This window comes from Oncorhynchus keta, unplaced genomic scaffold (assembly GCF_023373465.1).
Source record: "Oncorhynchus keta strain PuntledgeMale-10-30-2019 unplaced genomic scaffold, Oket_V2 Un_contig_4011_pilon_pilon, whole genome shotgun sequence".
In the NCBI taxonomy this organism is placed as follows: domain Eukaryota; kingdom Metazoa; phylum Chordata; class Actinopteri; order Salmoniformes; family Salmonidae; genus Oncorhynchus; species Oncorhynchus keta.
In genome coordinates, this window is record NW_026287556.1 from 87,933 (window position 1) to 101,218 (window position 13,286).

The following is a 13,286-nucleotide window of genomic DNA, read 5'->3' on the forward strand; positions in this document are numbered from 1 at the left end:
GAGATTGTTATGTTGAGACTACATTGGGATCTATTGGTTGAGGCTATGTTGAGACTACATTGGGGTTATATTGGGATCCATTGGTTGAGGCTATGTTGATATTATACTGGGATCTATTGGTTGAGGCTATGTTGAGACTACATTGAGGTTATATTGGGATCCATTGGTTGAGGCTATGTTGAGACTACATTGAGGTTATATTGGGATCCATTGGTTGAGGCTATGTTGAGACTACATTGAGGTTATATTGGGATCCATTGGTTGAGGCTATGTGCCATCCAGACAGTGGACAGTTTGGACCGTGACCTTTAACCACAGGACTACCATGACCACAGCCTGAATGTGTTTGTCTGAGATGGGCAGTGGGAACTCTGTGTGTGTGTGTGTGTGTGTGTGTGTGTGTGTGTGTGTGTGTGTGTGTGTGTGTGTGTGTGTGTGTGTGTGTGTGTGTGTGTGTGTGTGTGTGTGTGTGTGTGTGTGTGTGTGTGTGTCGCTCGAGGAATAGGCGGGTACCACTGACCACTCCCTCCACACACACACACACACACACACACACACACACACACACACACACACACACACACACACACACACACACACACACACACACACACACACACACACACACACACACACACACACACACACACACACACACTGCTCTGGGCTATATGGGGACTATGGGCATGTCTCAAATCACACCATATTCCCTATGTAGTACACTACTATGGGTCCTGGTCAAAAGTAGTGAACTATATAGGGGATTTTTTTATTTTATTTTTTATTTCACCTTTATTTAACCAGGTAGGCTAGTTGAGAACAAGTTCTAATTTGCAACTGCGACCTGGCCAAGATAAAGCATAGCAGTGTGAACAGACAACACAGAGTTACACATGGAGTAAACAATTAACAAGTCAATAACACAGTAGAAAAAATGGGCAGTCTATATACAATGTGTGCAAAGGGCATGAGGAGGTAGGCGAATAATACAATTTTGCAGATTAACACTGGAGTGATAAATGATCAGATGGTCATGTACAGGTAGAGATATTGGTGTGCAAAAGAGCAGAAAAGTAAATAAATAAAAAACAGTATAAAAACAGTATGGGAATGTGGTAGGTGAAAATGGGTGGGCTATTTACCAATAGACTATGTACAGCTGCAGCGATCGGTTAGCTGCTCGGATAGCTGATGTTTGAAGTTGGTGAGGGAGATAAGTCTCCAACTTCAGCGATTTTTGCAGTTCGTTCCAGTCACAGGCAGCAGAGTACTGGAACGAAAGGCGGCCAAATGAGGTGTTGGCTTTAGGGATGATCAGTGAGATACACCTGCTGGAGCGCGTGCTACGGATGGGTGTTGCCATCGTGACCAGTGAACTGAGATAAGGCGGAGCTTTACCTAGCATGGACTTGTAGATGACCTGGAGCCAGTGGGTCTGGCGACGAATATGTAGTGAGGGCCAGCCGACTAGAGCATACAAGTCGCAGTGGTGGGTGGTATAAGGTGCTTTAGTGACAAAACGGATGGCACTGTGATAGACTGCATCCAGTTTGCTGAGTAGAGTGTTGGAAGCCATTTTGTAGATGACATCGCCGAAGTCGAGGATCGGTAGGATAGTCAGTTTTACTAGGGTAGGCTTGGCGCCGTGAGTGAAGGAGGCTTTGTTGCGGAATAGAAAGCCGACTCTTGATTTGATTTTCGATTGGAGATGTTTGATGTGAGTCTGGAAGGAGAGTTTGCAGTCTAGCCAGACACCTAGGTACTTATAGATGTCCACATATTCAAGGTCGGAACCATCCAGGGTGGTGATGCTAGTCGGGCATGCGGGTGCAGGCAGCGATCGGTTGAAAAGCATGCATTTGGTTTTACTTGCGTTTAAGAGCAGTTGGAGGCCACGGAAGGAGTGCTGTATGGCATTGAAGCTCGTTTGGAGGTTAGATAGCACAGTGTCCAATGACGGGCCGAAAGTATAGAGGTGGATCAGGGAATCGCCCGCAGCAAGAGCAACATCATTGATATATACAGAGAAAAGAGTCGGGATAGGGTGCCATTTGGGAATACATTCTATAGTCCCTGTGCCCAAGGAAGCGAAGGTAACCTGCCTAAATGATTACCGCCCCGTGGCATCAGATCTGAAGTGCTTTGAAAGGCTGGTCATGGCTCACATCAACAGCATCATCCCAGACACCCTAGACCCACTTCATTCGCATACCGCCCCAACAGATCCACAGATGACGTTACCTCAATCTCACTCCACACTGCCCTTTCCCACCTGGACAAAAGGAAGACCTATGTGAGAATGCTGTTCATTGACTACAACGCAGCGTTCAACACGATAGTGCCCTCAAAGCTCATCAATAAGCTAAGGACTCTGGGACTAAACACCTCCCTCTGCAACTGGATCCTGGGACTAAACACCTCCCTCTGCAACTGGATCCTGGGACTAAACACCTCCCTCTGCAACTGGATCCTGGGACTAAACACCTCCCTCTGCAACTGGATCCTGGACTTCATGACAGGCCACCCCCAGGTGGTAAGAGTAGGCAACAACACGTCTGCCACGCTGATCCTTAACACTGGGGCCCCTCAGGGGTGTGTTCTCCGTCCCCTCCTGTATTCCCTGTTCACCCACGACTGCGTGGCCAAACACAACTCCAACACCATCATTAAGTTTGCTGACGACACAACAGTGGTAGGCCTGATCACCGACAACGATGAGACGGCCTATAGGGAGGAGGTCAGAGAACTGTCAGTGTGGTGCCAGGACAACAGCCTCTCCCTCAATGTGAACAAGACAAAGGAGCTGATTGTGGACTACAGGAAAAGGAGGGACAAACATTGACCCCATTAACATTGATGGGGCTGTAGTGGAGCGGGTCGAGAGTTTCAAGTTCCTTGGTGTCCACATCACCAACGAACTATCATGGTCCAAACACACCAAGATTGTGAAACAAATCAGAAATAAGACACAAAAAAAAACAGAAAACTTGACCGTGCAGAACTATTCACCCCATCAAAGTCAATACAGCTGCAAGTATCTTGGAGTATGTCTCTAAAAGATTGGCATATCTAGCCACTGGGGTTTTTGGCCATTCTTCAAGGCAAAACTGCTCCAGCTCCTTCAAGATGGATGGGTTCCGCTGGTGTACAGCAATATTTGTAAGTCATACCACAGATTCTCAATTGGATTGAGGTCTGGGCTTTGACTAGGCCATTCCAAGACATTTAAATGTTTCCCCTTAAACCACTCGAGTGTTGCTTTAATAGTTTGCTTAGGGTCATTGTCCTGCTGGAAGGTGAACCTCCGTCTCAGTCTCAAATCTCTTTAGCGCCATCATTCCCTCAAATCTGACCAGTTTACCAGACCCTGCTGATGATGGATGGTGTTCTCGAAGGTGTTGGGTTTGCGCCAGACATAGTGTTTTCCTTAATGGCCAAAAAGCTGAATTTTAGTCTCATCTGACCAGAGTACCTTCTTCCATGTGTTTGGGGAGTCTTCCACATGCCTTTTGGCAAAAGCCAAACGTGTTTGCTTATTTTTTTTTCTTTAAGCAATGGCTTTTTTTCTGGCCACTCTTCCGTAAAGCCCAACTCTGTGGAGTGTACGGCTTAAAGTGGTCCCATGGACAGGTACTCCAATCTCCGCTGTGGAGCTTTGCAGCTCCATCAGGGTTATCTTTGGTCTCTTTGTTGCCTCTGATTAATGCCCTCCTTGCCTGGTCCGTGAGTTTTGGTGGGCGGCCCTCTCTTGGCAGGTTTGTTGGGGTGCCATATTCTTTCCATTTTTATAATGGATTTAATGGTGCTTCATGGGATGTTCAAGGTTTCTGATATATGTTTTTATAACCCCACCCTTATCTGTACTTCTCCACATCTTTGTCCCTGACCTGTTTGGAGAGCAACTTGGTCTTCATGGTGCCACTTGCTTGGTGGTGCCCCTTGCTTAGTGGTGTTACAGACTCTGGGGCATTTTAGAACAGGTCATGTGACAGATCATGTGACACTTAGATTGCACACAGGTGGACTTTATTTAACTAATGATGTGACTTCTGAAGGTAATTGGTTGCACCAGATCGTATTTAAGGGCTTCATAGCAAAAGGGGTGAATACATAGACACACACCACTTTTCCGTTTATTATTTTATTTTAGGAAAAAATGATTATTTCACTTTTTTCATTTCACTTCACCAATATGGACTACTTTGTGTCTGTCCATTAAATACAAATAAAAATCAATTTAAATTACAGATTTTAATGCAACAAAATAGGAAAAACGCCAAGAGGGATGAATACTTTTGCAAGGCACTGTACATGTACAGATGACCTCCACTAACCTGTACCCCCCACACTGACTGTACCGGTGCCCCCTGTATATACCCCCCACACTGACTGTGACCGGTGCCCCCTGTACCCCCTGTATATACTGTACCGGTGCCCCCCCCCCACACTGACTGTACCGGTGCCCCCTGTATATACCCCCACACTGACTGTACCGGTGCCCCCTGTATATACCCCCACACTGACTGTACCGGTGCCCCCTGTATATACCCCCACACTGACTCTGTACCGGTGCCCCCTGTATATACCCCCCACACTGACTCTGTACCGGTGCCCCCTGTATATACCCCCCACACTGACTCTGTACCGGTGCCCCCTGTATATACCCCCCACACTGACTCTGTACCGGTGCCCCCTGTATATACCCCCCACACTGACTCTGTACTGGTGCCCCCTGTATACCGGTCCCCCTGTATATACCCCCCTGTACCGGTATACCCCCACACTGACTGTACGGTGCCCCTGTATATACCCCCCACACTGACTCTGTACCGGTGCCCCTGTATATACCCCCCACACTGACTCTGTACCGGTGCCCCCTGTATATAGCCCCCACACTGACTCTGTACCGGTGCCCCTGTATATACCCCCCACACTGACTCTGTACCGGTGCCCCCTGTATATACCCCCACACTGACTCTGTACCGGTGCCCCCTGTATATACCCCCACACTGACTCTGTACCGGTGCCCCCTGTATATAGCCCCCACACTGACTCTGTACCGGTCCCCCTGTATATACCCCCCACACTGACTCTGTACCGGTGCCCCTGTATATAGCCCCCACACTGACTCGGTACCGGTGCCCCCTGTATATAGCCCCCACACTGACTCGGTACCGGTGCCCCCTGTATATAGCCCCCACACTGACTCTGTACCGGTACTGGTGCCCCCTGGTAGCCCCCCCCCTGTATATACCCCCCACACTGACTCTGTACCGGTGCCCCCTGTATATAGCCCCCACACTGACTCGGTACTGGTGCCCCCTGTATATACCCCTCCCCCTCACGGTGCCCCCTGTTATAGCCTCCACACTGACTCGGTACTGGTCCCCCTGTATATAGCCTTCTTATTGTATTTAGTCTACCCTTGGTAAATATTTTCTTGCCCCTGTTCTTGCCCCCACACTGACTCTGTTGGTGCCCCCTTATAGGCCCCCACTGACTCACTGTGCCCCCTGTATATCTCCACACTGAAAGCATACTGGTGCCCCCTGTATATAGGCAACTGACTGACTCGGTGCCCCCTGTATATAGCCCCACACTGACTAAAGTCGGTGCCCCTGTATATACCCCCACACTGACTTGTACTGGTGCCCCCTGTATATAGTCCACACTGACTCTGTACTGGTATTCAGCCCCCCACACTTTACTGGTCCCCCTGTATAAAGCCTCACACACTGACTTGTATTGCCCCCTGTATATAGCCTCCACACTGAATCTTGACACTTCACTTGTGCCCCCTGTAAAGTCTACACTCGTTGTATTCAGCATTTCACGATAAAGTCTGACACTTGTTGTATTCAGCATTTCGGTCCCCCGGTAAAGTCTGACACTTGTTGTATTCGGTAAAGCTTGTTGTATTTCACGGTAAAGTCTACACTTGTTGTATTCAGCATTTCACGGTAAAGTCTACACTTGTTGTATTCAGCATTTCACGGTAAAGTCTACACTTGTTGTATTCAGCATTTCACGGTAAAGTCTACACTTGTTGTATTCGGCATTTCACGGTAAAGTCTACACTTGTTGTATTCGGCATTTCACGGTAAAGTCTACACTTGTTGTATTCGGCATTTCACGGTAAAGTCTACACTTGTTGTATTCGGCATTTCACGGTAAAGTCTACACTTGTTGTATATAGCATTTCACGGTAAAGTCTACACTTGTTGTATTCGGCATTTCACTGTAAAGTCAACACTTGTTGTATTCGGCATTTCACGGTAAAGTCTACACTTGTTGTATTCGGCATTTCACGGTAAAGTCTACACTTGTTGTATTCGGCATTTCACGGTAAAGTCTACACTTGTTGTATTCGGCATTTCACGGTAAAGTCTACACTTGTTGTATTCGGCATTTCACGGTAAAGTCTACACTTGTTGTATTCGGCATTTCACGGTAAAGTCTACACTTGTTGTATTCGGCATTTCACGGTAAAGTCTACACTTGTTGTATTCGGCATTTCACGGTAAAGTCTACACTTGTTGTATTCGGCATTTCACGGTAAAGTCTACACTTGTACTGTATTACCCCGGCATTTCACGGTAAAGTCTACACTTGTTGTATTCAGCATTTCACTGGTAAAGTCTACACTTGTTGTATTCAGCATTTCACGGTAAAGTCTACACTTGTTGTATTCAGCATTTCACAGTAAAGTCTACACTTGTTGTATTCCTGTGCACCTGTATATAGACCTGCTGTCAGTTATAGACATCTTCTCTGACTAATGATTACTGGTCCATCTTCCCTGGTACAGAGTCTGTACCTGGACCTGCTTGTAGTTCAGACATCTTCTCTGTCTAATGATTACCTGGTCCCCTGGTCCAGACCTGGACCTGCTTCAGTTCAGACATCTTCTCTGGCTAATGATTACCCTGGTCCATCTTCTCTGGCTAATGATTACCCTGGTCCAGACCTGATTACCCCCTGTATATAACCTCCACACTGATTCAGTTCAGACATCTTCTCTGACTAATGATTACCCTGGTCCATCTTCTCTGACTAATGATTACCCTGGTCCATCTTCTCTGGCTAATGATTACCCTGGTCCATGTTCTCTGACTAATGATGACCCTGGTCCATGTTCTCTGACTAATGATTACCCTGGTCCATCTTCTCTGACTAATGATTACCCTGGTCCATCTTCTCTGGCTAATGATTACCCTGGTCCATCTTCTCTGGCTAATGATTACCCTGGTCCATGTTCTCTGACTAATGATTACCCTGGTCCATCTTCTCTGACTAATGATTACCCTGGTCCATCTTCTCTGACTAATGATTACCCTGGTCCATCTTCTCTGGCTAATGATTACCCTGGTCCATCTTCTCTGACTAATGATTACCCTGGTCCATCTTCTCTGACTAATGATTACCCTGGTCCATCTTCTCTGGCTAATGATTACCCTGGTCCATCTTCTCTGACTAATGATTACCCTGGTCCATCTTCTCTGGCTAATGATTACCCTGGTCCATCTTCTCTGGCTAATGATTACTCTGGTCCATCTTCTCTGGCTAATGATTACCCTGGTCCATGTTCTCTGACTAATGATTACCCTGGTCCATCTTCTCTGACTAATGATTACCCTGGTCCATCTTCTCTGACTAATGATTACCCTGGTCCATGTTCCTGACTAATGATTACCCTGGTCCATCTTCTCTGGCTAATGATTACCCTGGTCCATCTTCTCTGGCTAATGATTACCCTGGTCCATCTTCTCTGACTAATGATTACTCTGGTCCATCTTCTCTGACTAATGATTAACCTGGTCCATCATCTCTGACTAATGATTACCCTGGTCCAGACCTGGACCTGCTTCAGTTCAGACATCTTCTCTGGCTAATGATTACCCTGGTCCATCTTCTCTGACTAATGATTACCCTGGTCCAGACCTGGACCTGCTTCAGTTCAGACATCTTCTGACTAATGATTATCCTGGTCCATCTTCTCTGGCTAATGATTACCCTGGTGCATCTTCTCTGGCTAATGATTACCCTGGTCCATCTTCTCTGGCTAATGATTACCCTGGTCCATCTTCTCTGACTAATGATTACCCTGGTCCATCTTCTCTGACTAATGATTACCCTGGTCCATCTTCTCTGACTAATGATTACCCTGGTCCATCTTCTCTGGCTAATGATTACCCTGGTCCATCTTCTCTGGCTAATGATTACCCTGGTCCATCTTCTCTGACTAATGATTACCCTGGTCCATCTTCTCTGACTAATGATTACCCTGGTCCATCTTCTCTGGCTAATGATTACCCTGGTCCATCTTCTCTGGCTAATGATTACCCTGGTCCATCTTCTCTGACTAATGATTACTCTGGTCCATCTTCTCTGACTAATGATTAACCTGGTCCATCATCTCTGACTAATGATTACCCTGGTCCAGACCTGGACCTGCTTCAGTTCAGACATCTTCTCTGGCTAATGATTACCCTGGTCCATCTTCTCTGACTAATGATTACCCTGGTCCAGACCTGGACCTGCTTCAGTTCAGACATCTTCTCTGACTAATGATTACCCTGGTCCATCTTCTCTGGCTAATGATTACCCTGGTCCATCTTCTCTGACTAATGATTACCCTGGTCCATCTTCTCTGGCTAATGATTACCCTGGTCCATCTTCTCTGACTAATGATTACCCTGGTCCATCTTCTCTGACTAATGATTACCCTGGTCCATCTTCTCTGACTAATGATTACCCTGGTCCATCTTCTCTGACTAATGATTACCCTGGTCCATCTTCTCTGACTAATGATTACCCTGGTCCATCTTCTCTGACTAATGATTACCCTGGTCCATCTTCTCTGACTAATGATTACCCTGGTCCATCTTCTCTGACTAATGATTACCCTGGTCCATCATCTCTGGCTAATGATTCCCTGGACCATCTTCTCCATCTTCTCTGACTAATGATTACCCTGGTCCATCTTCTCTGACTAATGATTACCCTGGTCCATCTTCTCTGACTAATGATTACCCTGGTCCATCTTCTCTGACTAATGATTACCCTGGTCCATCTTCTCTGACTAATGATTACCCTGGTCCATCTTCTCTGACTAATGATTACCCTGGTCCATCTTCTCTGACTAATGATTACCCTGGTCCATCTTCTCTGACTAATGATTACCCTGGTCCATCTATACCCTGGTCCATCTTCTCTGACTAATGATTACCCTGGTCCATCTTCTCTGACTAATGATTACCCTGGTCCATCTTCTCTGAGCTAATGATTACCCTGGTCCATCTTCTCTGACTAATGATTACCCTGGTCCAGACCTGGACCTGCTTCAGAGAAGATGACTGCTAAAACACACAGAGAATAAATGAAGAGGAAGTCTGTAATCTGGTAAAACACACAGAGATCTATACCAGGCTATGAAGAGGCAGTCTGTAATCAGAGGAGTGGGCTAAAACACACAGAGATCTATACCAGGCTATGAAGAGGAAGTCTGTAATCAGAGGAGTGGGCTAAAACACACAGAGATCTATACCAGGCTATGAAGAGGAAGTCTGTAATCAGAGGAGTGGGCTAAAACACACAGAGATCTATACCAGGCTATGAAGAGGCAGTCTGTAATCAGAGGAGTGGGCTAAAACACACAGAGATCTATACCAGGCTATGAAGAGGCAGTCTGTAATCAGAGGAGTGGGCTAAAACACACAGAGATCTATACCAGGCTATGAAGAGGAAGTCTGTAATCAGAGGAGTGGGCTAAAACACACAGAGATCTATACCAGGCTATGAAGAGGATGTCTAATCAGAGGAGTGGGCTAAAACACACAGAGATCTATACCAGGCTATGAAGAGGAAGTCTGTAATCAGAGGAGTGGGCTAAAACACACAGAGATCTATACCAGGCTATGAAGAGGCAGTCTGTAATCAGAGGAGTGGGCTAAAACACACAGAGATCTATACCAGGCTATGAAGAGGATGTCTGTAATCAGAGGAGTGGGCTAAAACACACAGAGATCTATACCAGGCTATGAAGAGGAAGTCTGTAATCAGAGGAGTGGGCTAAAACACACAGAGATCTATACCAGGCTATGAAGAGGAAGTCTGTAATCAGAGGAGTGGGCTAAAACACACAGAGATCTATACCAGGCTATGAAGAGGAAGTCTGTAATCAGAGGAGTGGGCTAAAACACACAGATACCATCTATAGTCCAGGCTATGAAGAGGAAGTCTGTAATCAGAGGAGTGGGCTAAAACACACAGAGATCTATACCAGGCTATGAAGAGGAAGTCTGTAATCAAACACAGATCTATACCAGAGATCTATACCAGGCTATGAAGAGGAAGTCTGTAATCAGAGGAGTGGGCTAAAACACACAGAGATCTATACCAGGCTATGAAGAGGCAGTCTGTAATCAGAGGAGTGGGCTAAAACACACAGAGATCTATACCAGGCTATGAAGAGGAAGTCTGTAATCAGAGGAGTGGGCTAAAACACACAGAGATCTATACCAGGCTATGAAGAGGCAGTCTGTAATCAGAGGAGTGGGCTAAAACACACAGAGATCTATACCAGGCTATGAAGAGGAAGTCTGTAATCAGAGGAGTGGGCTAAAACACACAGAGATCTATACCAGGCTATGAAGAGGAAGTCTGTAATCAGAGGAGTGGGCTAAAACACACAGAGATCTATACCAGGCTATGAAGAGGAAGTCTGTAATCAGAGGAGTGGGCTAAAACACACAGAGATCTATACCAGGCTATGAAGAGGAAGTCTGTAATCAGAGGAGTGGGCTAAAACACACAGAGATCTATACCAGGCTATGAAGAGGCAGTCTGTAATCAGAGGAGTGGGCTAAAACACACAGAGATCTATACCAGGCTATGAAGAGGATGTCTGTAATCAGAGGGTGGGCTAAAACACACAGAGATCTATACCAGGCTATGAAGAGGCAGTCTGTAATCAGAGGAGTGGGCTAAAACACACAGAGATCTATACCAGGCTATGAAGAGGAAGTCTGTAATCAGAGGAGTGGGCTAAAACACACAGAGATCTATACCAGGCTATGAAGAAGAGGCAGTCTGTAATCAGAGGAGTGGGCTAAAACACACAGAGATCTATACCAGGCTATGAAGAGGTCTGTAATATGAAGAGGCAGTCTGTAATCAGAGGAGTGGGCTAAAACACACAGAGATCTATACCAGGCTATGAAGAGGATGTCTAATCAGAGGAGTGGGCTAAAACACACAGAGATCTATACCAGGCTATGAAGAGGATGTCTAATCAGAGGAGTGGGCTAAAACACACAGAGATCTATACCAGGCTATGAAGAGGCAGTCTGTAATCAGAGGAGTGGGCTAAAACACACAGAGATCTATACCAGGCTATGAAGAGGCAGTCTGTAATCAGAGGAGTGGGCTAAAACACACAGAGATCTATACCAGGCTATGAAGAGGAAGTCTGTAATCAGAGGAGTGGGCTAAAACACACAGAGATCTATACCAGGCTATGAAGAGGCAGTCTGTAATCAGAGGAGTGGGCTAAAACACACAGAGATCTATACCAGGCTATGAAGAGGAAGTCTGTAATCAGAGGAGTGGGCTAAAACACACAGAGATCTATACCAGGCTATGAAGAGGCAGTCTGTAATCAGAGGAGGTGGGCTAAAACACACAGAGATCTATACCAGGCTATGAAGAGGCAGTCTGTAATCAGAGGAGTGGGCTAAAACACACAGAGATCTATACCAGGCTACCATGAAGAGGCAGTCTGTAATCAGAGGAGTGGGCTAAAACACACAGAGATCTATACCAGGCTATGAAGAGGAAGTCTGTAATCAGAGGAGTGGGCTAAAACACACAGAGATCTATACCAGGCTATGAAGAGGCAGTCTGTAATCAGAGGAGTGGGCTAAAACACACAGAGATCTATACCAGGCTATGAAGAGGCAGTCTGTAATCAGAGGAGTGGGCTAAAACACACAGAGATCTATACCAGGCTATGAAGAGGCAGTCTGTAATCAGAGGAGTGGGCTAAAACACACAGAGATCTATACCAGGCTATGAAGAGGAAGTCTGTAATCAGAGGAGTGGGCTAAAACACACAGAGATCTATACCAGGCAGGCTACAGAGATCTATACCAGGAAGAGGCAGTCTGTAATCAGAGGTCTGTAATGGGCTAAAACACACAGAGATCTATACCAGGCTATGAAGAGGAAGTCTGTAATCAGAGGAGTGGGCTAAAACACACAGAGATCTATACCAGGCTATGAAGAGGCAGTCTGTAATCAGAGGAGTGGGTGAGGCTAAAACACACAGAGATCTATACCAGGCTATGAAGAGGCAGTCTGTAATCAGATCTATACCAGGCTATGAAGAGGAGTCTAATGGGCTAAAACACACAGAGATCTATACCAGGCTATGAAGAGGAAGTCTGTAATCAGAGGAGTGGGCTAAAACACACAGAGATCTATACCAGGCTATGAAGAGGCAGTCTGTAATCAGAGGAGTGGGCTAAAACACACAGAGATCTATACCAGGCTATGAAGAGGCAGTCTGTAATCAGAGGAGTGGGCTAAAACACACAGAGATCTATACCAGGCTATGAAGAGGATGTCTAATCAGAGGAGTGGGCTAAAACACACAGAGATCTATACCAGGCTATGAAGAGGAAGTCTGTAATCAGAGGAGTGGGCTAAAACACACAGAGATCTATACCAGGCTATGAAGAGGAAGTCTGTAATCAGAGGAGTGGGCTAAAACACACAGAGATCTATACCAGGCTATGAAGAGGAAGTCTGTAATCAGAGGAGTGGGCTAAAACACACAAGGATCTATACCAGGCTATGAAGAGGATGTCTAATCAGAGGAGTGGGCTAAAACACACAGAGATCTATACCAGGCTATGAAGAGGAAGTCTGTAATCAGAGGAGTGGGCTAAAACACACAGAGATCTATACCAGGCTATGAAGAGGCAGTCTGTAATCAGAGGAGTGGGCTAAAACACACAGAGATCTATACCAGGCTATGAAGAGGCAGTCTGTAATCAGAGGATCTATACCAGGCTGGGCTAAAACACACAGAGATCTATACCAGGCTATGAAGAGGAAGTCTGTAATCAGAGGAGTGGGCTAAAACACACAGAGATCTATACCAGGCTATGAAGAGGAAGTCTGTAATCAGAGGAGTGGGCTAAAACACACAGAGATCTATACCAGGCTATGAAGAGGAAGTCTGTAATCAGAGGAGTGGGCTAAAACACACAGAGATCTATACC